Genomic DNA, 27,504 nt, shown 5'->3' on the forward strand with positions numbered 1-27,504 from the left:
CTTAGATGCGGGCTCACCGCGGAGCCCTGCATCAAAGCAGGGGATCTGACCTCGGACGTACTATCCCGTCCGAGGTCAGCTAGGGGTTAATATCTGCCCTCAGCCCTGGCTTTACTACTCTGGCGGAGAAAATTGCGCGGGAGCCCACGCCAATTTTTTCCGCCATTTAACCATTTTATTTAATAGCTAGAACGGCCAAATTTTGCACATATGCACTACTAACATTAGTAGTGTGGAATATGCAAAAAAATGGGGATATGAGATGGTTTACTGTATGTAAACCAGGTCTCATATCATGTCGGGTTTAGGAAGGAGATAGCAAAAGCCGGTAATTGAATTACCGACTTTAAAGCTATCTCGCGCTGTATGAAGTAATAATATATATACATATATGTGTCTCAATGACATATATATATATATATATATATATATATATATACCTATTCTATGTGTCCACATTTATTCTACCTATTCTATTGTAAGCTGTCAGTGTGATTTTACTGTACACCGCACTGAATTGCCGGCTTTTCTCTCTAACACCGCTGCGTATTTCTCGCAAGTCACACTGCTGGTCCGTGTGTAATCCGTATTTTTCTGGCTTCCATAGACTTTCATTGGCGTTTTTTTTGCGCAATACGGTGACAAACGCAGCATGCTGCGATTTTCTACGGCCATAGAAAGCCGTTTAATACAGATCAGTAAAATACGGCAGATAGGAGCAGGGGAATAGAGAATAATTGGGACGTTTGTTAGGCGTGTTTTACGGACGTATTTTATGCGCTGAAACGTCTGTAAAACTCGCTAGTGTGACGCCGGCCTCACAGTGGTGTCCCACCGTGGACAATGTAAAAAAGTTTAAAAAAAATTAACATGTGTAAAAATATATATTTTTTAATTCCTAAATAAATAACAACATAAATATATTTTACAAAAAATACATTTTTGTGTAAATAAAAGCGATAAAAGTACACATTTAATATCGCCGTGTCCGTAACAACCAGACCTATAAAACTGTCTCATTAGCTAACCCCTTCAGTGAACACCGTAAATAAATAAATAAAAAACTAGGCAAAAAACAATGCTTTATCATCATACAGCCGAACATAAAGTGGAATAACACGCAAAAAAGATGGCTATAAATAAACATGGTACCGATGAAAACGTCATCTTGTCCCTCAAAAAACGAGCCATCACACAGCGTCATCACCAAAAAAATAAAAAAGTTATAGCTCTCAGAATAAAGCGATGCAAAAATAATTATTTTTTCTATAAAATAGTTTTTATCGTATAAAAGCGCCAAAACATAAAAAAATGATATAAATGAGGTATCGCTGTAATCGTACTGACCCGAAGAATAAAACTGCTTTATCAATTTTACCAAACACGGAACGGTATAAACGCCTCCCCCAAAAGAAATTCATGAATAGCTGGTTTTTGGTCTTTCTGTCTCACAAAAATCGGAAAAAAAAGACGATCAAAAAATGTCACGCGCCCGAAAATGTTACCAGTAAAAACGTCAACTCGTCTTGCAAAAAACAAGACCTCACATGACTCTGTGGACTCAAATATGGAAAAATTATAGCTCTCAAAATGTGGTAACGCAAAAAATATTTTTTGCAATAAAAAGCGTCTTTCAGTGTGTGATGGCTGCCAATCATAAAAATCCGCTAAAAAACCCGCTATAAAAGTAAATCAAAACCCCCCTTCATCACCCCCTTAGTTAGGGAAAAATTAAAAAATAAAAAAAAATGTATTTATTTCCATTTTCCCATTAGGGTTAGGGTTAGGGCTAGGGTTAGGGCTAGGGTTGGGGCTAAGGTTAGGGCTAGGGTTGGGGCTAGGGTTGGGGCTAGGGTTAGGGCTAGGGTTGGGGCTAGGGTTAAGGCTACAGTTAGGGTTGGGGCTAAAGTTAGGGTTAGGGTTGGGGCTAAAGTTAGGGTTAGGATTACATTTACGGTTGGGAATAGGGTTGGGATTAGGGTTAGGGATGTGTTTGGATTAGGGTTTCAGTTATAATTGGGGGGTTTCCACTGTTTAGGCACATCAGGGGCTCTCCAGACGTGACATGGCGTCCGATCTCAATTCCAGCCAATTCTGCGTTGAAAAAGTAAAACAGTGCTCCTTCCCTTCCGAGCTCTCCCGTGTGCCCAAACAGGGGTTTATCCCAACATATGGGGTATCAGCGTACTCAGGACAAATTGGACAACAACTTTTGGGGTCCAATTTCTCCTGTTACGCTTGGGAAAATACAAAACTGTGGGCTAAAAAATAATTTTTGGGGGAATTTTTTTTTATTATTTTCACGGCTCTGCATTATAAACTGTAGTGAAACACTTGGGGGTTCAAAGTTCTCACAACACATGTAGATATAACTATAGCAATTGTTACCATCCACCTCTGTGTCTTCTGTTTTCCTCATAGTTTGTAAGCTTGCGAGCAGGGCCCTCATTTCCTCCTGGTATCTGTTTTGAACTGTATTTCTGTTATGCTGTAATGTCTATTGTCTGTGCAAGTCCCCTCTATAATTTGTAAAGCGCTGCGGAATATGTTGGCGCTATATAAATAAAATTTATTATTATTATTATTATTATAGATAAGTTCCTTTGGGGGTCGAGTTTCCAATATGGTGTCACTTGTAGGGGGTTTCTACTGTTTAGGTACATTAGGGGCTCTGCAAACGCAATGTGACGCCTGCAGACCAATCCATCTAAGTCTGCATTCCAAATGATGCTCCTTCCCTTCCGAACCCTCCCATGCGCTCAAACGGTTGTTCCCCCCACATATCGGGTATCAGCGTACTCAGAACAAAATGGACAACAATATTAAGGGTCCAATTTCTCCTGTTACCCTTGGAAAAATACAAAACTGGGGGCTAAAAAATAATTTTTGTGGGAAAAAAATTGTTTTATTTTTACTGCTCTGCATGATAAACCTCTGTGAAGCCCTTGGTGGGTCAAAGTGCTCACCACACATCTAGATAAGTTCCTTAGGGGGTCTACTTTCCAAAATAGTGTCACTTGTTGGCGGCTTCAATGTTTAGGCACATCAGTGGCTCTCCAAACGCAACATGGCGTCCCATCTCAATTCCTGTCAATTTTGCATTGAAAAGTCAAACGGTGCTCCTTACCTTCCGAGCTCTCCCATGTGCCCAAACAGTGGTTTACCCCCACATATGGGGTATCGGTGTACTCAGGACAAATTGTACAACAACTCTTGGGGACCAATTTTTTCTCTCACCCTTGGGAAAATAAAAAATTGGGGGCGAAAAATACATTTTGTGAAAAAATATGATTTTTTATTTTTACGGTTCTGCATTATAAACTTCTACTTTCCAAAATGGTGTCACTTGTGGGGGGTTTCAATGTTTAGGCACATCAGTGGCTCTCCAAACGCAACATGGCGTCCCATCTCAATTCCAGTCAATTTTGCATTGAAAAGTCAAATGGCGCTCCTTCGCTTCCGAGCTCTGTTATGCGCCCAAACAGTGGTTTACCCCCACATATGGGGTATCGGCGTACTCAGGACAAATTGTACAACAACTTTTGGCATCCATTTTCTCCTGTTACCCTTGGGAAAATAAAATAAATTGGAGCTGAAGTAAATTTTTGGTGAAAAATAGTTAAATGTTCATTTTTATTTAAACATTCCAAAAATTCCTGTGAAACACCTGAAGGGTTAATAAACTTCTTGAATGTGGTTTTGAGCACCTTGAGGGGTGCAGTTTTTACAATGATGTCACACTTGGGTATTTTCTATCATATAGACCCCTCAAAATGACTTCAAATGAGATGTGGTCCCTAAAAAAAATGGTGTTGCAAAAATGAGAAATTGCTGGTCAACTTTTAACCCTTATAACTCCCTAACAAAAAAACATTTTGGTTCCAAAATTGTGCTGATGTAAAGTAGACATGTGGGAAATGTTACTTATTAAGTATTTTGTGTGACATATCTCTGTGATTTAATTGCATAAAAATTCAAAGTTGGAAAATTGCGAAATTTTCTACATTTTCGCCAAATTTCCGTTTTTTTTTCACAAATAAACGCAGGTAATATCAAAGAAATTTTACCACTATCATGAAGTACAATATGTCACGAGAAAACAATGTTAGAATCACTGGGATCTGTTGAAGCGTTCCAGAGTTATAACCTCATAAAGGGACGGTGGTCAGAATTGTTAAAATTGGCATGGTCATTAACCCCTTCATGACCCGGCCTATTTTGACCTTAAAGACCTGGCCGTTTTTTGCAATTCTGACCAGTGTCCTTTTATGAGGTAATAACTCAGGAACGCTTCAACGGATCCTAGCGGTTCTGAGAATGTTTTTTCGTGACATATTGGGCTTCATGATAGTGGTAAATTTGGGTCAATAAATTCTGCGTTTATTTGTGATAAAAATGGAAATTTGGCGAAAATTTTGAAAATTTCGCAATTTTAAAATTTTGAATTTTTATTCTGTTAAACCAGAGAGTTATGTGACACAAAATAGTAATAAATAACATTTCCCACATGTCTACTTTACATCAGCACAATTTTGGAAACAAAATTTATTTTTGTTAGGAAGTTATAAGGGTTAAAATTTGACAAGCAATTTCTAATTTTTACAACGAAATTTACAAAACCATTTTTTTTAGGGACCACCTCACATTTGAAGTCAGTTTGAGGGGTCTATATGGCTGAAAATACCCAAAAGTGACACCATTCTAAAAACTGCACCCCTCAAGGTGCTCAAAACCACATTCAAGAAGTTTATTAACCCTTCAGGTGCTTCACAGCAGCAGAAGCAACATGGAAGGAAAAAATTAACATTTAACTTTTTAGTCACAAAAATGATCTTTTAGCAACAATTTTTTTATTTTCCCAATGGTAAAAGGAGAAACTGAACCACGAAAGTTGTTGTCCAATTTGTCCTGAGTACGCTGATACCTCATATGTAGGGGTAAACCACTGTTTGGGCGCATGGCAGGGCTTGGAAGGGAAGGAGCACCATTTGACTTTTTGAATGAAAAATTGGCACCACTCTTTAGCGGACACCATGTCACGTTTGGAGAGCCCCCGTGTGCCTAAAAATTGGAGCTCCCCCACAAGTGACCCCATTTTTGAAACTAGACGCCCCAAGGAACTTATCTAGATGCATAGTGAGCACTTTAAACCCCCAAGTGCTTCACAAATTGATCCGTAAATATGAAAAAGTACTTTTTTTCACAGAAAAATTTTTTTAGCCTCAATTTTTTCATTTTCACATGGGCAACAGGATAAAATGGATCCTAAAATTTGTTGGGCAATTTCTCCTGAGTACACCGATACCTCACATGTGGGGGTAAACCACTGTTTGGGCACACGGCAGGGCTCAGAAGGGAAGGCGCGCCATTTGACTTTTTGAATGGAAAATTAGTTCCAATTGTTAGCGGACACCATGTCGCGTTTGGAGAGCCCCTGTGTGCCTAAACATTGGAGCTCCCCCACAAGTGACCCCATTTTGGAAACTAGACCCCCAAGGAACTTATCTAGATGCATATTGAGCACTTTAAACCCCCAGGTGCTTCACAGAAGTTTATAAAGCAGAGCCATGAAAATAAAAAATAATTTTTCTTTCCTCAAAAATGATTTTTTAGCCTGGAATTTCCTATTTTGCCAAGGGTAATAGATGAAATTGGATACCAAATGTTGGTGTCCAGTTTGTCCAGAGTATGCCGATACCTCACATGTGGGGGTAAAACACTGTTTGGGCACACGGCAGGGCTCGGAAGGGAAGGCGCACCATTTGACTTTTTGAATGGAAAATTAGCTCCAATTGTTAGCGGACACCATGTCGCGTTTGGAGAGCCCCTGTGTGCCTAAACATTGGAGCTCCCCCACAAGTGACCCCATTTTGGAAACTAGACCCCCAAAGGAACTAATCTAGATGTGTGGTGAGCACTTTGAACCTCTAACTGCTTCACAGAAGTTTATAACGCAGAGCCATGAAAATCAAATAAAAATTTTCTTTTCTCAAAAATGATTTTTTAGCCCGCAATTTTTTATTTTCCCATGGGTAACAGGAGAAATTTGACCCCAAAAGTTGTTGTCCAGTTTACCACTGTTTGGGCACATGCCGGGGCTCGGAAGTGAAGTAGTGACGTTTTGAAATGCAGACTTTGATGGAATGCTCTGCCGGCGTCACGTTGCGTTTGCAGATATCCTGATGTGGCTAAACAGTAGAAACCCCCCCACAAGTGACCCCATTTTGGAAACTAAACCCCGAAAGGAACTTATCTAGATGTGTGGTGAGCACTTTCAACCCCCAAGTGCTTCACAGAAGTTTATAACGCAGAGCCGTGAAAATAATAAATACGTTTTCTTTCCTCAAAAATAATTATTTAGCCCAGAATTTTTTAATTTTCCCAAGGGTAACAGGAGAAATTTGACCTTAATATTTGTTGTCCAGTTTCTCCTGAGTACGGTGATACCCCATATGTGGGGGTAAACTACTGTTTGGGCACATGCCGGGGCTCGGAAGTGAAGTAGTGACGTTTTGAAATGCAGACTTTGATGGAATGCTCTGCGGGCATCACGTTGCGTTTGCAGAGACCCTGATGTGGCTAAACAGTAGAAACCCCCACAAGTGACCCAGTTTTGAAAACTAGACCCCGAAAGCAACTTATTTAGATATGTGGTGAGCACTTTGAACCCCCAAGTGCTTCACAGATGTTTACAACGCAGAGCCGTGAAAATAAAAAATCATTTTTCTTTCCACAAAAATGATGTTTTAGCAAGCAATTTTTTATTTTCATAAGGGTAACAGGAGAAATTGGACCCCAGCAATTGTTGCGCAGTTTGTCCTGAGTATGCTGGTACCCCATATGTGGGGGTAAACCACTGTTTGGGCACACGTCGTGGCTTGGAAGTGAGGGAGCACCATTTGACTTTTTGAATACAAGATTGGCTGGAATCAATGGTGGCGCCATGTTGCGTTTGGAGACCCCTGATGTGCCTAAACAGTGGAAACCCCTCAATTCTACCTCCAACACTAACCCCAACACACCCCTAACCCTAATCCCAACTGTAGCCATAACCCTAATCACAACCCTAACCCCAACACACCCCTAACCACAGCCCTAACCCCAACACACCCCTAACCCTAATCCCAACCCTAACCACAACCCTAATCCCAACCCTAACCCTAAGGCTATATGCCCACGTTGCGGATTCGTGTGAGATTTTTCAGCACCATTTTTGAAAAATCCGCGGGTAAAAGGCACTGCGTTTTACCTGCGGATTTACCGCGGATTTCCAGTTTTTTTTGTGCGGATTTCACCTGCGGATTCCTATTGAGGAACAGGTGTAAAACGCTGCGGAATCTGCACAAAGAATTGACATGCTGCAGAAAATACAACGCGGTATTTTCCGCATCATGGGCACAGCGGATTTGGTTTTCCATAGGTTTACATGGTACTGTAAACCTGATGGAACACTGCTGCGAATCCACAGCGGCCAATCCGCTGCAGATCCGCAGCCAAATCCGCACCGTGTGCACACAGCCTAATTCTAAAGGTATGTGCACACGCTGCGGAAAACGCTGCGGATCCGCAGCAGTTTCCCATGAGTTTACAGTTCAATGTAAACCTATGGGAAACAAAAATCGCTGTACACATGCTGCAGAAAAACTGCACGGAAACGCAGCGGTTTACATTCCGCAGCATGTCACTTCTTTCTGTGGATTCCGCAGCGGTTTTACAACTGCGCCAATAGAAAATCACAGTTGTAAAACCGCAGTGAAATGCGCAGAAAAACCGCGGTAATTCCACCATAAATCCGCAGCGGTTTAGCACTGTGGATTTATCAAATCCGCTGTGGAAAAATCCGCAGAGGACCAGAATACGTGTGCACATACCCTAACCCTAACCTAGTTCTAACTCCAACCTTAGTGGAAAAAAAAAATTCTTTATTTTATTATTGTCCCTACCTATGGGAGTGACAAAGGGGGGGGGGTCATTTACTATTTTTTTTTATTTTGATCACTGTGATAGGTTTTATCACAGTGAGCAAAATGCACATTGGAACGAATCTGCCGGCTGGCAGATTCGGCGGGCGCACTGCGCATGCGCCAGCCATTTTGGAAGATGGCGGCGCCCATGGAGAAGACCGACGGACCCCGGGAGGATCGGTAAGTATGATGGGGTGGGGAGGAGCACGGGGGGTGGATCGGAGCATGGGGGGGTGGATCGGAGCGCGGGGGGTGGATCGGAGCACGGGGGGTGGATCGGAGCATGGGGGGGTGGATTGGAGCACGGGGGGTGGATCGGAGCGTGGGGGGGTGGATCGGAGTGCGGGGGGGTGGATCGGAGTGCAGGGGGGTGGATTGGAGCACAGGGGGTGGGATTGGAGCACGGGGGGAGCAGACAAGAGCACGGGGGGTAGCAGACAGGAGGATGGAGGGGAGCGGAGCAGTGTACAGGACTGATCGGTGGAATGGGGGGGGGCGATCGGTGGGGTGGGCAGGCCAGTGTTTTCAGCTATGGCCGATGATATTGCAGCATCGGCCATGGCTGGATTGTAATATTTCACCAGTTTTAATAGGTGAAATATTACAAATCGCTCTGATTGGCAGTTTCACTTTCAACAGCCAATCAGAGCGATCGTAGCCACGGGGGGGTGAAGCCACCCCCCCTGGGCTAAACTACCACTCCCCCTGTCCCTGCAGATTGGGTGAAATTGGAGTTAACCCTTTCACCCGACCTGCAGGGACGCGATCTTTCCATGACGCCACATAGGCGTCATGGGTCGGATTGGCACCGACTTTCATGACGCCTACGTGGCGTCATGGGTCGGGAAGGGGTTAACGTGCAAACCACCCTTGGGGTAAAGGTGTTAATGGCCAAAAAATTTACATTTATCCTGATTACTCGGCCGAGGTGCAAAAGCAGAGGATGCCATATGGTGCAGTGAAGAAAAGATTGAGAGACTTGGCTTTGGCTTACTCTACCTTATATCCGGCAAAGCTCAGGGTTGTGGCCCTGGGAACAGTGCATTTTTTCCAAACACCGGAGGAGGCCACTAAATGGCTTGACTTAAATAGCAAGCAGCTCTAGGCAGACAAGGACAGAGGGAAGTGAGCGGAGTGAAATGCCGCGCTGTGTTGTGTCGTTTTTTTGACAAGGAAAAACTTCAAGATAGTGCTGTGGTATGGAGGTTCCTGATTCCTGCATATTAATTGATATGGACTTATTGTATTAATATTGTCTATGTGCATATGCGGAGGAGGTGTGGAGGAGTTTTAGATAGATAGTGGTTTAGAGGTAACGTTTATAGGGTAGCTAGACGGAGTACCCACTCTCTGACAAGAGAGGGAAAAATATAACGGGAGAACTGTTATGGTTTGTTGGGTTACTGTATGTTGGGGAGGGAGGAGGGTGGGGAGGGGTTAATTGTTCAGGGAAGAGTTTTACTGCATACAGAGAGCTGCAAGATATTTTTAAGGGTCAGGAATTTGTATGTATAGAATTGTATGATGGGTGATGGAATTAAAATTCTTCATTGGAATGTAAGAGGAAACACGAAGAGCGATCATGGAATATGCTAGGATGAGGAGGCCGGATGTTCTATGCCTCCAGGAGACACATTTACTTCAGGAAGAGGTGGAGGTGTTGAAGAGAAGGTGGATTGGGAGATCATATCATTCCACATATTCTTCATATGCTAGAGGGGTCTCTTTATTAATAGGAGCGTCTACGCCATTTGAAGAAATTGAAAGCCATGTTGATAGTGAAGGACAGTATATTTTTGTTCTTTGTAAAATTTTAAGTTAAGTTTAGTAGCTATTTACATACCTCCGCCATACAGCGGGAAAAAGTTATGTGAGGTTATGGAATTATTTAAGCAGGGTGCGTGCAGTACTGCCATTACTTATCATTGGGGATTTCAATAATGTTATAGATGAGGGATGGGATAGACATAAGCAGAGTGCAGGTAAAAGTATTAGGAAATTGACGGCATTTGAGAATTATATTAAAGAGACTGGAATGACGGACCTGTGGTGAGTGAGAAATGAGAATGCGATGTGCTACTCTTGTTATTCTGCGATACATGGGTCTCTCTCACAAATCGATATGGCATTGGGGAATTAACTAATGACACAACTGGTCTGTGGAATGGAAAATCTCCCAAGGGTGATTTCGGACCATAAGCCTATAGAATTATCTATTAGACGGATAGGGGGAAGATTGGTAAGGGAGTTGGCTGGAAGTTGAATCCGGTATGGCTGGAATATATTAATATGAATACGATAAAGGAAAAATTGGAGGACTATTAGCAGATTAATGAAGGGAATGCTGATAGTCGAGTGGTGTGGGACGCTATGAAAGCGGTGCTAAGGGGTGTTTTGAGAGATTTCCAGGTGTCGGTCGAAATCTAAGCTAGAAGACAGGGACATAATAGAAAACTTGGAGACGGTGGAGAGGGATATGGTACTAGACCCATCAATAGAAAACCAGAGTAGGCTAAGGAGTGCACAGGAAGACGTTAAAAAGGTGTATTTGAGGAAAGTGGAGAGGAGAAGAACCTTCCAGAAAATGCAATTTTATGATGAAGGTGAAAATGTGGGGCATCTGTTGTCAGTGGTTTTAGCGGCGCAGAGGGAATTGTCTTATGTATATAAATTGAAGACTGATGAGGAAATGGAGTTGGGGACACAGAGTATTTTGGGGGAATTTAGATGACTCTATAATCAGTTATATTCTTTGGGATTGGGGGACTCATTTGGAGACAGAAAGTTTTCTTGAGGAAGCAGGGCTCCCGAGTATTTACCCCTTTCTGCCATCGGACTTATTATCCCATCCATGTGACCTGGGACTTAATTCCCATGGACGGGATAGTGCGTCATCACCGATCAGCCATGCTCACGGGGGAGTGCGGCCGATCGCGGCCGGGTGTCAGCTGATTATCGCTTTAACCCCCGGAACAATGCAATCAAACAAGATCAGGGGGCTCCCTGAGACCCTCAGAACAACGCGATGTGATCGAGTTGTTCCGAGGGTCTCCTCCATTCTCCTCCCTGCAGGCCCCCGGATCCAAAATGGCTGCAGGGTCCTTGCGGGTCCTGCAGGGAGGTGGCTTCTCAGTGCCTGCTGATCACACTCGCTAAGAAGCCTCCTGCACTGCCTGTCAAATCGCTGATCTGACACAGTGCTCTGCAAAGTGTCAGATCAGCGATCTGACTTTTCACAGTGGTGTCCCACCGTGGGACAATGTAAAAAAGTTTAAAAAAAATTAACATGTGTAAAAATATATATTTTTTTATTCCTAAATAAATAAAAACATAAATATATTTTACAAAAATTAAATTTTTGTGTAAATAAAAGCGATAAAAGTACACATTTAATATTGCCGTGTCCGTAACAACCAGACCTATAAAACTGTCTCATTAGTTAACCCCTTCAGTGAACACCGTAAATAAATAAAAAACTAGGCAAAAAACAATGCTTTATCATCATACCGCCGAACATAAAGTGGAATAACACGCAAAAAAGACGGATATAAATAAACATGGTACCGATGAAAACGTCATCTTGTCCCTCAAAAAACGAGCCATCACACAGCGTCATCACCAAAAAAATAAAAAAGTTATAGCTCTCAGAATAAAGCGATGCAAAAATAATTATTTTTTATATAAAATAGTTTTTATTGTATAAAAGCGCCAAAACATAAAAAAATTACCGTATATACTCGAGTATAAGCCGAGATTTTCAGCCCAAAATTTTGGGCTGGAAATGCCCCTCTCGGCTTATACTCGAGTCACGGTAGCGGTGGGGTCGGCGGGTGAGGGGGAGATGGCGCTGAGGTATACTTACCTAGTCCCAGCGATCCTGACGCTCCCCCTGCCGTCCCATGGTCTTCTGTGCTGCTGCTTCTTCCCCTCTTCAGCGATCACGTGGGACCGCTCATTAGAAAAATGAATAGGCGGCTCCACCTCCCATAGGGGTGGAGCCGCCTATTCATTTCTCTAATCAGCGGTAACGGTGACCGCTGATAGAGAAAGAGGCTGCGGCACCGAAGACCAGCTGTGACAGGCAGAGGGAGCATCAGGATCGCTGGGACCAGGTAAGTATGTAATATTCACCTGTCCGCATTCCAGCCGCCGGGCGTCGCTCCATCTTCCCGGCGTCGCTCCGCTCTGACTGTTCAGGTCAGAGGGCGCGATGACGCATATAGTGTGCGCGGCGCCCTCTGCCTCATCAGTCAGTGCGCAGAGACGCCGGGACCGGACGCTGAGGAGCTGCAAGCAAGAAAGGTGAGTATGGCGTTTTTTTTTTATTGCAGCAGCAATGGCAGAGCTTTCTATGGCACAGCTATGGGGCAGTACTGAACGGCACACAGCAGTATATGGCAGCTATGGGGCAGTACTGAACGGCACACAGCAGTATATGGCAGCTATGGGGCAGTACTGAACGGCACACAGCAGTATATGGCACAGCTATGGGGCAGTACTGAACGGCACACAGCAGTATATGGCAGCTATGGGGCAGTACTGAACGGCACACAGCAGTATATGGCAGCTATGGGGCAGTACTGAACGGCACACAGCAGTATATGGCAGCTATGGGGCAGTACTGAACGGCACACAGCACTATATGGCAGCTATGGGGCAGTACTGAACGGCACACAGCACTATATGGCAGCTATGGGGCAGTACTGAACGGCACACAGCACTATAATGCAGCTATGGGGCAGTACTGAACGGCACACAGCACTATATGGCAGCTATGGGGCAGTACTGAACGGCACACAGCACTATATGGCAGCTATGGGGCAGTACTGAACGGCACACAGCAGTATATGGCAGCTATGGGGCAGTACTGAACGGCACACAGCAGTATATGGCAGCTATGGGGCAGTACTGAACGGCACACAGCACTATATGGCAGCTATGGGGCAGTACTGAACGGCACACAGCACTATATGGCAGCTAGCTATGGGGCAGTACTGAACGGCACACAGCACTATATGGCAGCTATGGGGCAGTACTGAACGGCACACAGCACTATATGGCAGCTATGGGGCAGTACTGAACGGCACACAGCACTATATGGCAGCTATGGGGCAGTACTGAACGGCACACAGCAGTATATGGCAGCTATGGGGCAGTACTGAACGGCACACAGCACTATATGGCAGCTATGGGGCAGTACTGAACGGCACACAGCACTATATGGCAACTATGGGGCAGTACTGAACGGCACACAGCACTATATGGCAGCTATGGGGCAGTACTGAACGGCACACAGCACTATATGGCAGCTATGGGGCAGTACTGAACGGCACACAGCAGTATATGGCAGCTATGGGGCAGTACTGAACGGCACACAGCAGTATATGGCAGCTATGGGGCAGTACTCAATGGCACACAGCACTATATGGCAGCTATGGGGCAGTACTGAATGGCACACAGCACTATATGGCAGCTATGGGGCAGTATTGAACGGCACACAGCACTATATGGCAGCTATGGGGCAGTACTGAACGGCACACAGCAGTATATGGCAGCTATGGGGCAGTACTGAACGGCATACAGCACTATATGGCAGCTATGGGGCAGTACTGAACGGCACACAGCACTATATGGCAGCTATGGGGCAGTACTGAACGGCACACAGCACTATATGGCAGCTATGGGGCAGTACTGAACGGCACACAGCACTATATGGCAGCTATGGGGCAGTACTGAACGGCACACAGCACTATATGGCAGCTATGGGGCAGTACTGAACGGCACACAGCAGTATATGGCAGCTATGGGGCAGTACTGAAGGGCACACAGCACTATATGGCAGCTATGGGGCAGTACTGAACGGCACACAGCACTATATGGCAGCTATGGGGCAGTACTGAACGGCACACAGCACTATATGGCAGCTATGGGGCAGTACTGAACGGCACACAGCACTATATGGCAGCTATGGGGCAGTACTGAACGGCACACAGCACTATATGGCAGCTATGGGGCAGTACTGAACGGCACACAGCACTATATGGCAGCTATGGGGCAGTACTGAACGGCACACAGCACTATATGGCAGCTATGGGGCAATAATGAACGGTGCAGAGCACTATATGGCAGAGCTTTCTATGGCACATCTATGGGGCAATAATGAACAGTATGGAGCATTATATATGGCACAGCTTTATATGGAGCATCTTATGGGGCAATAATGAACGGTATAGAGCATCTATTTTTATTTTTGAAATTTACCAGTAGTTGCTGCATTTCCTACCCTAGGCTTACACTCGAGTCAATAAGTTTTCCCAGTTTTTTGTGGCAAAATTAGGAGGGTCGGCTTATACTCCGGTCGGCTTATACTCGAGTATATACGGTATATAAATGAGGTATCGATGTAATCGTACTGACCTGCAGAATAAAACTGCTTTATCAATTTTACCAAGCACGGAATGGTATAGACGCCACCTCCCCCCCCCCCCCCTCCACCAAAAAGAAATTCATGAATTGCTGGTTTTTGTTCATTCTGCCTCCCAAAAAACGTAATAAAAAGCGATAAAAAAAGTAATGTGCCCGAAAATGGTACGTATAAAAATTACAACTCGTCCTGCAAAAAACAAGACCACACATTACTCTGTGGGCAAAAAATATGGAAAAATTATAGCTCTCAAAACGTGGTGATGCAATAAACAGCGTCTTTTAGGGTGTGACAGCTACTAAACAAAAACCCGCTATAAGAACCGCTATAAATAGTAAATCAAACCCCCCTTTATCACCCCCTTAGTGAAAAATAATAAAATAAAAAAAATGTATTTATTTCCATTTTCCCATTAGGGTTAAGCTTAAAGTTAGGGTTAGGGCTAAAGTAAGGGTTGAGGCTAAAGTTAGGGTTGGGGCTAAAGTTAGGGTTGGTGCTAAAGTTAGGGTTGGGGCTAGAGATGGGGTTAGGGTTTGGATTCCATTTATGGTTGGGATTAGGTGTGTGTCAGGGTTAGGGTTGTGGTTAGGGTAGGGATTAGGGGTGTGTTGGGGTTAGGGGTTTGTTAGGGGTTAGGGGTGTGGTTGGGATTAGGGCTAGGGGCGTGTTCGGGTTAGGGGTGTGGTTAGGGTTATTTTTAGGGTTGGGATTAGGGGTTCGTTCGGGTTAGGGTTGGAGTTAGAATTGAGGGTTTTCCATTGTTTAGGCACATCAGGGGCTCTCCAAATGCGACATGGCATCCGATCTCAATTCCAGCCAATTCTGCGTTGAAAAAGTAAAACGGTGCTCCTTCCCTTTCCGAGCTCTGCCAGGCACCCAAACAGTGGTTTACACCCACATATGGAGTATCAGTGTACCTGTAAGGACAAATTGAACAACAATTTTGCGGTCCAAATTCTCCTGTTACCCTTGGGACAATAAAAATTTGGGGGCTAAAAAATCATTTTTGTAGGAAAAAATTTTTTTTTATACTCACGGCTCTGCATTATAAACTTTAGTGAAACACTTGGGGGTTCAAAGTTCTCACAACACATCTAGATAAGTTGCTTTGGGGGTCTAGTTTAAAATATGGGGTCACTTGTGGGGGGTTTCTACTGTTTAGGCACATCAGTGGCTCTGCAAACGCAACTTGATGACCGCAGACCATTCCATCAAAGTTTGCATTCCAAAACACCTCTACTTCCCTTCCGAGCCCCGATGTGTGCCCAAACAGTAGGTTTCTCCCACATATGGGGTATCGGCGTACTCAGGACAAACTGGACAACAACGTTTGTGATCCAATTTCTCCTGATACCCTTGGGAAAATACAAAACTGGGGGCTAAAATATAATTTTTTGCCGAAAAAAAAATGATTTTTTATTTTTATGGCTCTGCGATATAAACTTTTGTGAAACACTTGGAGGTTCAAAGTTCTCACAACACATCTAGATAAGATCCTTGGGGGGGTCTAGTTTAAAATATGGGGTCATTTGTGGGGAGTTTCTACTGTTTAGGTACATCAGGGGCTCTGCAAACGCAACGTGGCGCCCGCAGACCATTCTATCTAAGTCTGCATTCCAAATGTTCATTTTTTTTTAAAAACATTCCAAAAATTCCTGTGATGCACCTGAAGGGTTAATAAACTTCTTGGATGTGGTTTCGAGCAACTTGAGGGGTGCAGTTTTTACAATGGTGTCACTTTGGGGTATTTTCTGTCATGTAGACCCCTCAAAGTGACTTCAAATGTGATGTGGTCCCTAAAAAATAATGGTGTTGTAAAAATGAGAAATTGCTGGTCAAACTTTTAACCCTTAACTCCCTAACAAAAAAAAGATGTTGGTTCCAAAATTGTGCTGATGTAAAGTAGACATGTGGGAAATGTTACTTATTAGGTATTTTGTGTGACATATCTATGTGATTTAAGGGCATGAAAATTCAAATTAGGAAAATTGTGAAATGTTCAAAATTTTCGCCAAATTTCCGTTTTTTTCACAAATAAACGCAAGTCATATCAAAGAAATTTTTCCACTGTCATGAAGTACAATATGTCACGAGAAAACAATGTCAGAATCACCAGGATCCATGCAAGCGTTCCAGAGTTATTACTTCATAAAGGGACAGTGGTCAGAATTGTAAAAATTGGCCCGGTCATTAACATGCAAACCACCCTTGGGGGTTAAGAGGTTAAAGAAAGTGATAGGGGAAGATTGGAGATGACCATAACGAAAGAAGAGATTGAAATAGCTATTATATCTATGGCAAATAATAAGGCCCCGGGGGCAGATGGTATCCCAAGTGAAATTTACAAACAATTAATTGAGATGGTAATACCCAGATTGCAAAAGGCTTTTGAAGAGGCTCTTCGGGGGGGTGAATTACCGGCATTCATGAGGGAGGCGGTGGTGGTGGTCATTCCAAAAAAAGGAAGAGATCCGGGGTTGGCGGAATCTTATAGGCCCATCTCGTTGCTGACGATGGATGTAAAGATTTTGGCTAAAATTTTGGCTAGCCGCTTGGCGAGAGTGGTTCAGGATCTTGTTCATCCTGACCAATCTGGATTTATGCCAAATAAGTCTATGGCAATTAATTTGCGTAGACTTTCTGAATTTGCAGCTGCCGTCAGACAATAGGGGTAGTAGGGTTGTGGTGTCACTGGACACACGTAAAGCGTTTGATAGTGTTGAGTGGCAATATCTTTGGATATCGAGGATACGGTTGCTATATACTTCCCCGACCGCTAGGGTCTGAGTTAATGGGCAAATGTCTGGGAGTTTTGCGCTTCATAGGGTGACTAGGCAGGGGTGGTTTCGTACTATTGACTCTATATTTAGGGATCTTGTGTGGGGAAAAAAGCAGCCGAGGATCAGACTTGAGATATTACAGAGGCCCAATGATGGAGGGGGACTGGTGCTTCCGAACCCTTGGATTTATTAATTAGCTGCTCAGGGCCAACAGATGAGGAGGTGGAGGGATATGTCTGGGGCAGGTTCAATATAAAGGGTCTTGGTTCAGGTGATGGGGAGGGATCCCTAGATTCAGGGGTTGGAGTCCGTAAGTTTTAGGGAAATGGGTTTGATATATCCTACTTTAGCGCTGATACATAAAGTCTGGGAGGCAATGAAAAAGATTAGGGGCTTGACAAATTTTTCCCTGATATGGCAAAATGAGACTCAACCGGAAATTTGTTAAAATGGGAGAATTTAAAAATTGGATGAGATTGGGAATACTGTACATGGTTCAGGTGCAGGATATGCAGGGATTGGTGCCCTTTGGAAAGTTGCAGGAAGATTATGGGCTACCGGAGGTCTGCAGATTTCAATATGGGTAGTTTAGGCATGCTTATGTTATGCAGAGTAGGAAGATGAATATGGAGATTCACAAGAATACAGTGCCTTGCGAAAGTATTTGCATCCCTGGAACTTTTCAACCTTTTCCCACATATCATGCTTCAAACATAAACAAACCAAATGTAAATTTTTGGTGAAGACTCAACAACAAGTGGAACACAATTGTGAAGTTGAACAAAATTTAATGGTTATTTTACATTTTTGTGGAAATTCAAAAACTGAAAAGTGGGGCGTGCAATATTATTCGGCCCCTTTACTTTCAGTGCAGCAAACTCACTCCAGAAGTTCATTGTGGATCTCTGAATGATCCAATGTTGTCCTAAATGCCTAATGATGATAAATATAATCCACCTGTGTGTAATCTAGTCTCAGTATAAATGCACCTGCTCTGTGATAGTTTCAGGGTTCTGTTTGAAGCACAGAGAGCATCATGAAGATGATGAAGGAACAGAACAGGCAGGTCCATGATACTATTGTGGAGACGTTTAAAGCCGGATTTGGATACAAAATGATTTCTAAAACTTTAAACATCCCAAGGAGCACTGTGCAAGCGATCATATTGAAATGGAAGGCGTATCATACCACTGCAAATCTACCAAGACCCGGCAGTCCCTCTAAACTATTATCTCAAACAAGAAGACTGATCCGAGATGCAGCCAAGAGGCCCATGATCACTCTGGATGAACTACAGAGATCTACAACTGAGGTGGGGCAGTCTGTCCATAGGACAAAAATCAGTCGTACACTGCACAAATCTGGCCTTTAAGAAAGAGTAGCAAGAAGAAAGCCATTTCTCAAAGATATCCATAAAAAGTGTTGTGTAAAGTTTACAACAAGCCTCCTGGGAGACACACCAAACATGTGGAAGAAGGTGCTCTGGTTAGATGAAACCGAAATCAAACTTTTTGGCAACAATGCCAAACGATAGGTTTGGCGTAAAGGCAACACAGCTCATCACCCTCAACACACCATCCCCACTGTCAAACATGGTGGTGGCAGCATCATGGTTTGGGCCTGCTTTTCTTCATCTGGGACAGGGAAGATGGTTAAAATTGATGGGAAGATGGATGGAGCCAAATACAGGACCATTCTTGAAGAAAACCTGTTGGAGTCTGCAAAAGACCTGAGACTGGGACGGAGATTTGTCTTCCAACAAGACAATGATCCCAAGCATACAACAAAATCTACAATGGAATGGTTCACAAATAAACGTATCCAGTTGTTAGAATGGCCAAGTCAAAGTCCAGACCTCAATCCAATCGAGAATCTGTGGAAAGAGCTGAAAATTGCTGTTCACAAACGATCTCCATCAAACCTCACTGAGCTCGAGCTGTTTGCCAAGGAAGAATGGGCAAGAATTTCAGTCTCTAGATGTACAAAACTGATAGAGACATACCCCAAGTGACTTGCAGCTGTAATCGCAGCAAAAGGTGGCACAACAAAGTATTAAGTTAAAGGGGCGGAATAATATTGCACACCCCACTTTTCAGTTTTTGAGTTTCCACAAAAACTTAAAATAACCAACAAATTTCGTTCAACTTCACAATTGTGTTCCACATGTTTTTGATTCTTCACCAAAAAATTTAATTTGGTATGTTTATGTTTCAAGCATGATATGTGGAAAAAGGTTGAAAAGTTCCATGGAGCCGAATACTTTCGCAAGGCACTGTATATTGATTGATTATGTCTGCGCAGAGGGGGGAACAAAAGGGGTAGTGTTGGGCATTTATAAGGATCTAATGTATGCTTTTTTAAATAATTATCCTATTAGAGCACGGGAAATGGGAGGAGGAATTGGGTAGGATAGAGGAATATAAAGGGGAAGTGATTATGGAATATAAACCCCAATTATCGCTCAGTGAACCGGGCAGACTCTCCATACTCCATAGAGTATATAGGACTCCTGAGCGGCTGTATAGAGCGGGTCTGAGACAGACTTCTGAGTGTCCTCGGTGCCGAATGGAGGGGGCTGGAATTCTCCATATGTTATTGCAGTGTCCAAGTCTGAACCCATATTGGTCAGCGGTGCTTAATGCCATAGGAGGAGCGTATGGATGTAGGACCAAAAAGATGTTGGTTCCAAAATTGTGCTGATGTAAAGTAGACATGTGGGAAATGTTACTTATTAGGTATTTTGTGTGACATATCTATGTGATTTAAGGGCATGAAAATTCAAATTAGGAAAATTGTGAAATGTTCAAAATTTTCGCCAAATTTCCGTTTTTTTCACAAATAAACGCAAGTCATATCAAAGAAATTTTTCCACTGTCATGAAGTACAATATGTCACGAGAAAACAATGTCAGAATCACCAGGATCCATGCAAGCGTTCCAGAGTTATTACTTCATAAAGGGACAGTGGTCAGAATTGTAAAAATTGGCCCGGTCATTAACATGCAAACCACCCTTGGGGGTTAAGAGGTTAAAGAAAGTGATAGGGGAAGATTGGAGATGACCATAACGAAAGAAGAGATTGAAATAGCTATTATATCTATGGCAAATAATAAGGCCCCGGGGGCAGATGGTATCCCAAGTGAAATTTACAAACAATTAATTGAGATGGTAATACCCAGATTGCAAAAGGCTTTTGAAGAGGCTCTTCGGGGGGGTGAATTACCGGCATTCATGAGGGAGGCGGTGGTGGTGGTCATTCCAAAAAAAGGAAGAGATCCGGGGTTGGCGGAATCTTATAGGCCCATCTCGTTGCTGACGATGGATGTAAAGATTTTGGCTAAAATTTTGGCTAGCCGCTTGGCGAGAGTGGTTCAGGATCTTGTTCATCCTGACCAATCTGGATTTATGCCAAATAAGTCTATGGCAATTAATTTGCGTAGACTTTCTGAATTTGCAGCTGCCGTCAGACAATAGGGGTAGTAGGGTTGTGGTGTCACTGGACACACGTAAAGCGTTTGATAGTGTTGAGTGGCAATATCTTTGGATATCGAGGATACGGTTGCTATATACTTCCCCGACCGCTAGGGTCTGAGTTAATGGGCAAATGTCTGGGAGTTTTGCGCTTCATAGGGTGACTAGGCAGGGGTGGTTTCGTACTATTGACTCTATATTTAGGGATCTTGTGTGGGGAAAAAAGCAGCCGAGGATCAGACTTGAGATATTACAGAGGCCCAATGATGGAGGGGGACTGGTGCTTCCGAACCCTTGGATTTATTAATTAGCTGCTCAGGGCCAACAGATGAGGAGGTGGAGGGATATGTCTGGGGCAGGTTCAATATAAAGGGTCTTGGTTCAGGTGATGGGGAGGGATCCCTAGATTCAGGGGTTGGAGTCCGTAAGTTTTAGGGAAATGGGTTTGATATATCCTACTTTAGCGCTGATACATAAAGTCTGGGAGGCAATGAAAAAGATTAGGGGCTTGACAAATTTTTCCCTGATATGGCAAAATGAGACTCAACCGGAAATTTGTTAAAATGGGAGAATTTAAAAATTGGATGAGATTGGGAATACTGTACATGGTTCAGGTGCAGGATATGCAGGGATTGGTGCCCTTTGGAAAGTTGCAGGAAGATTATGGGCTACCGGAGGTCTGCAGATTTCAATATGGGTAGTTTAGGCATGCTTATGTTATGCAGAGTAGGAAGATGAATATGGAGATTCACAAGAATACAGTGCCTTGCGAAAGTATTTGCATCCCTGGAACTTTTCAACCTTTTCCCACATATCATGCTTCAAACATAAACAAACCAAATGTAAATTTTTGGTGAAGACTCAACAACAAGTGGAACACAATTGTGAAGTTGAACAAAATTTAATGGTTATTTTACATTTTTGTGGAAATTCAAAAACTGAAAAGTGGGGCGTGCAATATTATTCGGCCCCTTTACTTTCAGTGCAGCAAACTCACTCCAGAAGTTCATTGTGGATCTCTGAATGATCCAATGTTGTCCTAAATGCCTAATGATGATAAATATAATCCACCTGTGTGTAATCTAGTCTCAGTATAAATGCACCTGCTCTGTGATAGTTTCAGGGTTCTGTTTGAAGCACAGAGAGCATCATGAAGATGATGAAGGAACAGAACAGGCAGGTCCATGATACTATTGTGGAGACGTTTAAAGCCGGATTTGGATACAAAATGATTTCTAAAACTTTAAACATCCCAAGGAGCACTGTGCAAGCGATCATATTGAAATGGAAGGCGTATCATACCACTGCAAATCTACCAAGACCCGGCAGTCCCTCTAAACTATTATCTCAAACAAGAAGACTGATCCGAGATGCAGCCAAGAGGCCCATGATCACTCTGGATGAACTACAGAGATCTACAACTGAGGTGGGGCAGTCTGTCCATAGGACAAAAATCAGTCGTACACTGCACAAATCTGGCCTTTAAGAAAGAGTAGCAAGAAGAAAGCCATTTCTCAAAGATATCCATAAAAAGTGTTGTGTAAAGTTTACAACAAGCCTCCTGGGAGACACACCAAACATGTGGAAGAAGGTGCTCTGGTTAGATGAAACCGAAATCAAACTTTTTGGCAACAATGCCAAACGATAGGTTTGGCGTAAAGGCAACACAGCTCATCACCCTCAACACACCATCCCCACTGTCAAACATGGTGGTGGCAGCATCATGGTTTGGGCCTGCTTTTCTTCATCTGGGACAGGGAAGATGGTTAAAATTGATGGGAAGATGGATGGAGCCAAATACAGGACCATTCTTGAAGAAAACCTGTTGGAGTCTGCAAAAGACCTGAGACTGGGACGGAGATTTGTCTTCCAACAAGACAATGATCCCAAGCATACAACAAAATCTACAATGGAATGGTTCACAAATAAACGTATCCAGTTGTTAGAATGGCCAAGTCAAAGTCCAGACCTCAATCCAATCGAGAATCTGTGGAAAGAGCTGAAAATTGCTGTTCACAAACGATCTCCATCAAACCTCACTGAGCTCGAGCTGTTTGCCAAGGAAGAATGGGCAAGAATTTCAGTCTCTAGATGTACAAAACTGATAGAGACATACCCCAAGTGACTTGCAGCTGTAATCGCAGCAAAAGGTGGCACAACAAAGTATTAAGTTAAAGGGGCGGAATAATATTGCACACCCCACTTTTCAGTTTTTGAGTTTCCACAAAAACTTAAAATAACCAACAAATTTCGTTCAACTTCACAATTGTGTTCCACATGTTTTTGATTCTTCACCAAAAAATTTAATTTGGTATGTTTATGTTTCAAGCATGATATGTGGAAAAAGGTTGAAAAGTTCCATGGAGCCGAATACTTTCGCAAGGCACTGTATATTGATTGATTATGTCTGCGCAGAGGGGGGAACAAAAGGGGTAGTGTTGGGCATTTATAAGGATCTAATGTATGCTTTTTTAAATAATTATCCTATTAGAGCACGGGAAATGGGAGGAGGAATTGGGTAGGATAGAGGAATATAAAGGGGAAGTGATTATGGAATATAAACCCCAATTATCGCTCAGTGAACCGGGCAGACTCTCCATACTCCATAGAGTATATAGGACTCCTGAGCGGCTGTATAGAGCGGGTCTGAGACAGACTTCTGAGTGTCCTCGGTGCCGAATGGAGGGGGCTGGAATTCTCCATATGTTATTGCAGTGTCCAAGTCTGAACCCATATTGGTCAGCGGTGCTTAATGCCATAGGAGGAGCGTATGGATGTAGGACTGCGGGATCCTGTGGTGTGTATTCTGGGATATGTGGAGGAGATTTCAGATACATAATATAAGGTGGCAACAGCTAGATTATTATATATTGCACAGGAGCTAATCGCCAGATACTGGATAAATGTAGGTCCGCCAACGTTGAGGGAATTCTTCAGACAGTCTGACTATTGAGAATATAGAAAAAAAATACCGTATATACTCGAGTATAAGCCGACCCGAGTATAAGCCGACCCCCCTAATTTTGCCACAAAAAACTGGGAAAACTTATTGACTCGAGTATAAGCCTAGGGTGGAAAATGCAGCAGCTACTGGTGAATTTCAAAAATAAAAATAGATGCTCCATACCGTTCATTATGGCTCCATAGAAGGCTGTACCATATATAATGCTCTGCACCGTTCATTATGGCCCCATAGATGCTCCATATAAAGCTGTGCCATATAGAATGCTCTATACCGTTCATTATGGCCCCATAGATGCTCCACATAAAGCTGTGCCATATAGAATGCTCTATACCGTTCATTATGGCCCCATAGATGCTCCACATAAAGCTTTGCCATATAGAATGCTCTGCAGAGTTCAGTATGGCCCCATAGATGCTCCACATAAAGCTGCCCCATATAAAATGCTCTGCACCGTTCAGTATGGCCCCATAGATGCTCCACATAAAGCTGTGCCATATATAATGCTCTGCACCTTTCAGTATGGCCCCATAGATGCTCCATATAAATTTGTGCAATATAGAATGCTGCTGCTGCCGCAATAAAAAAAAAATGACATACTCACCTCTCTTGCTTGCGTCCTATCTCGGCGTCTCTCCACACTGACTGTTCAGGCAGAGGGCGGCGCGCACTAGTACGTCATCGCGCCCTCTGACCTGAACAGTCAGAGCAAGAGGACGCGGAAGACGGAGCGGTGCCCGGTGGGTGGAACGTGGACAGGTAACTATGACATACTTACCTGCTCCCGGCGTCCCTGGCTCCTTATCCCGGACAGATGGTCTCCGGGTACAGCAGCCTCTTCCTCTGTCAGCGGTCACAGCGGTCACAGTTACCGCTTATTAGAGGAATGAATTTGCGGCTCCGCCCCTATGGGAGTGGAGTTCATATTCATAACTTTAATGAGCGGTCCCACATGACCGCTGAACAGGGGAAGAGCTGCGGCACCGAAGACCGTGGGACGGGCAGGGGGAGCGCCAGGAGCGCCGGGTGTGGTGAATTCTGTTGTCGGGCTCCCTCCTGTGATCATGAACGGTACTTCGGCTGATTCTATCTATGGAATTCCTCTGGTGGCTGTGGGTGTTTCTGAGTTTCCTTCCACAGGTGACGAGGTTAATTCGTTAGCTGTCTGCTCTATTTAACTCCACTTAGATCTTTGCTCCATGCCACCTGTCAATGTTCCAGTATTGGTCTTGTTCACTCCTGGATCGTTCTTGTGACCTGTCTTCCCAGTAGAAGCTAAGTCCTGCTTGTTTTTCTCTGGTTTGCTATTTTTCTGTCCAGCTTGCTATTTTGTTGTTGTCTTGCTTGCTGGAAGCTCTGGGACGCAGAGGGAGCGCCTCCGCACCGTGAGTCGGTGCGGAGGGTCTTTTTGCGCCCTCTGTGTGGTCTTTTTGTAGGTTTTTGTGCAAAGCTACCTTTCCTATCCTCGGTCTGTTCAGTAACTCGGGCCTCACTTTGCTAAATCTATTTCATCTCTGTGTTTGTATTTTCATCTTTACTCACAGTCATTATATGTGGGGGGCTGCCTTTTCCTTTGGGGAATTTCTCTGAGGCAAGGTAGGCTTTATTTTTCTATCTTCAGGGCTAGCTAGTTTCTTAGGCTGTGCCGAGTTGCATAGGGAGCGTTAGGAGCAATCCACAGCTATTTCTAGTGTGTGTGATAGGATTAGGGATTGCGGTCAGCAGAGTTCCCACGTCCCAGAGCTCGTCCTTTATTATCAGTAACTACCAGGTCATTCCGTGTGCTCTTATCCACCAGGTCCATTATTGTCCTGACCACCAGGTCATAACAGCCGGGACTAGGTGAGTATGCGACAGTCCTCTCTCCCCCTCACCCGCCAACCCCACCGCCGATCATGACTCAAGTATAAGCCGAGAGGGGCACTTTCAGCCCAAAAATTTGGGCTGAAAATCTTGGCTTATACTCGAGTATATACGGTATATGTTAAGAGAAAAGACATAAGAACATTTGAGACACTGTGGACACCTTGGGTGGAGAGAGGATGACCCTGAACTTAGGTTATACCATGCATCATTTGCTGCTCTTGTATGTAATGGGGGGGGGGGGGAGGAATTTCTGATTCTGAAACTCATGACCATTGTTAATGTTGTTCTCATTGCGATTTTTTTTATTGCTTTGTAATTTGAATTTGGTTAAATCAAAATTTATCTGACTTTTAAAAAAAACTAGTACTAGTACTTCATCTAATTCTTCCCGGGTAATTGCTTTATGAAGAGAAGCTATGGCCTCTGTGGAAAGTTTAGGGAGATTGCATTCCTGCAGGAAGGCCTGGACAACTATCTTCCTCTTTTCTGGGCTAAGAGGAAGAGTATCCTGAATAGGGTATTATTTGGATAAATAATCATGGAAAATCTTAGTAATTTTACCAGGATCATAAACAATTGTCCCCTTTCTACCCCTAAGTGCATAGATTGACGACTTCCCCTATCCTCTAAGTTGCCTTGCTACAAGAGTATGGGACTTGTTCCGTTTATCGTAATATCTCTGTCTACAATAAAGTAATAGTTTCTCCATTTTGTAAATATGAATATCTTAATTTCAAGAGAATTGAAACTATATCTCTAAGTATTTTCTTAGATGGGATTATAGTTAGTTTAGCCTCAAGGGTCTTTAGTTGGTCAGTCAGAAGGTCTATCTGGTGCAATCTATCTTTTTTTTGTGGGCGCCTAATGATATGCAGTTTCCCCTAAATACGGCCTTATGGGCTTCCCAGATAGTAGAAAACAGAGACCGAGCCCATATTAACCTCAAAATAATCAACAATTGCTTTTTCCAATTTGTCCCTGTATATGGCCTTTTTAAGCAGGGATTCATTAATCCTCCAGTGGAACACGTTAGTCTGAGTTGAAGCTTCTTTAAGAGTGAGTGTCACGGGCACTTGGTCAGACCACGATAAAACACCTATGTTAGCATCTGCTATCAATCTAAGTGTTTGATGTAATCAATTCTCTTATATTTGCTATGTGGAGGGGAGAAAAAGGCAAAAGTTTTTTTTCCTGTAGGATGGCTGATACACCAGAGATTGGAAACGTAAATTTGCTTTATATGAAAGTTAGCTGACAGCCTATGTTGGGTCAACTTGGCAATGATCCACAAAGGGACAATCTATCCATTGTATCAGAGAAGATAACATTAAACTATCTTCCAATTATCCAGGCTGATGGAGGCGGAAAACTCTTAGGAGTACTTGATTCAAAAATGGAATTGGTGAGACAGTTGGTACATATACATTGCACAATATAATTGGTAAGTCTCTGTAACTGCCTTGTAGTATAAGATAATGTCCATGGCATCAGCACTGCCACCCCCGCCTTTTTCCTGGTCGGAGAGGACAAATACATTGTGGGGTATAGATGCTTGGCAAAGTTGCAATTCTGCTTTACATTTACATTCCTGTAAAAACACAATGTTTGCATGATGTGTGCGTAATTCGTTAAAGACCATACTTCTCTTAATGTTGGAGTGAACCCTAGAACGCATACCTTGGGCCTCGCAGGCCTGCCAGGTTACTTGTTTTCTATTTTCTGTAAAAGTACTTTAGTTAAAATTTTGAAAATCTAGGTAATCCTCAGGTACAGTGGGGCAAAAAAGTATTTAGTCAGTCAGCAATAGTGCAAGTTCCACCACTTAAAAAGATGAGAGGCGTCTGTAATTTACATCATAGGTAGACCTCAACTATGGGAGACAAACTGAGAAAAAAAAATCCAGAAAATCACATTGTCTGTTTTTTTATCATTTTTTTTGCATATTATGGTGGAAAATAAGTATTTGGTCAGAAACAAACAATTAAGATTTCTGGCTCTCACAGACCTGTAACTTCTTCTTTAAGAGTCTCCTCTTTCC

Source organism: Ranitomeya imitator, chromosome 2, assembly GCF_032444005.1.
Source record: "Ranitomeya imitator isolate aRanImi1 chromosome 2, aRanImi1.pri, whole genome shotgun sequence".
Lineage (NCBI taxonomy): Eukaryota > Metazoa > Chordata > Amphibia > Anura > Dendrobatidae > Ranitomeya > Ranitomeya imitator.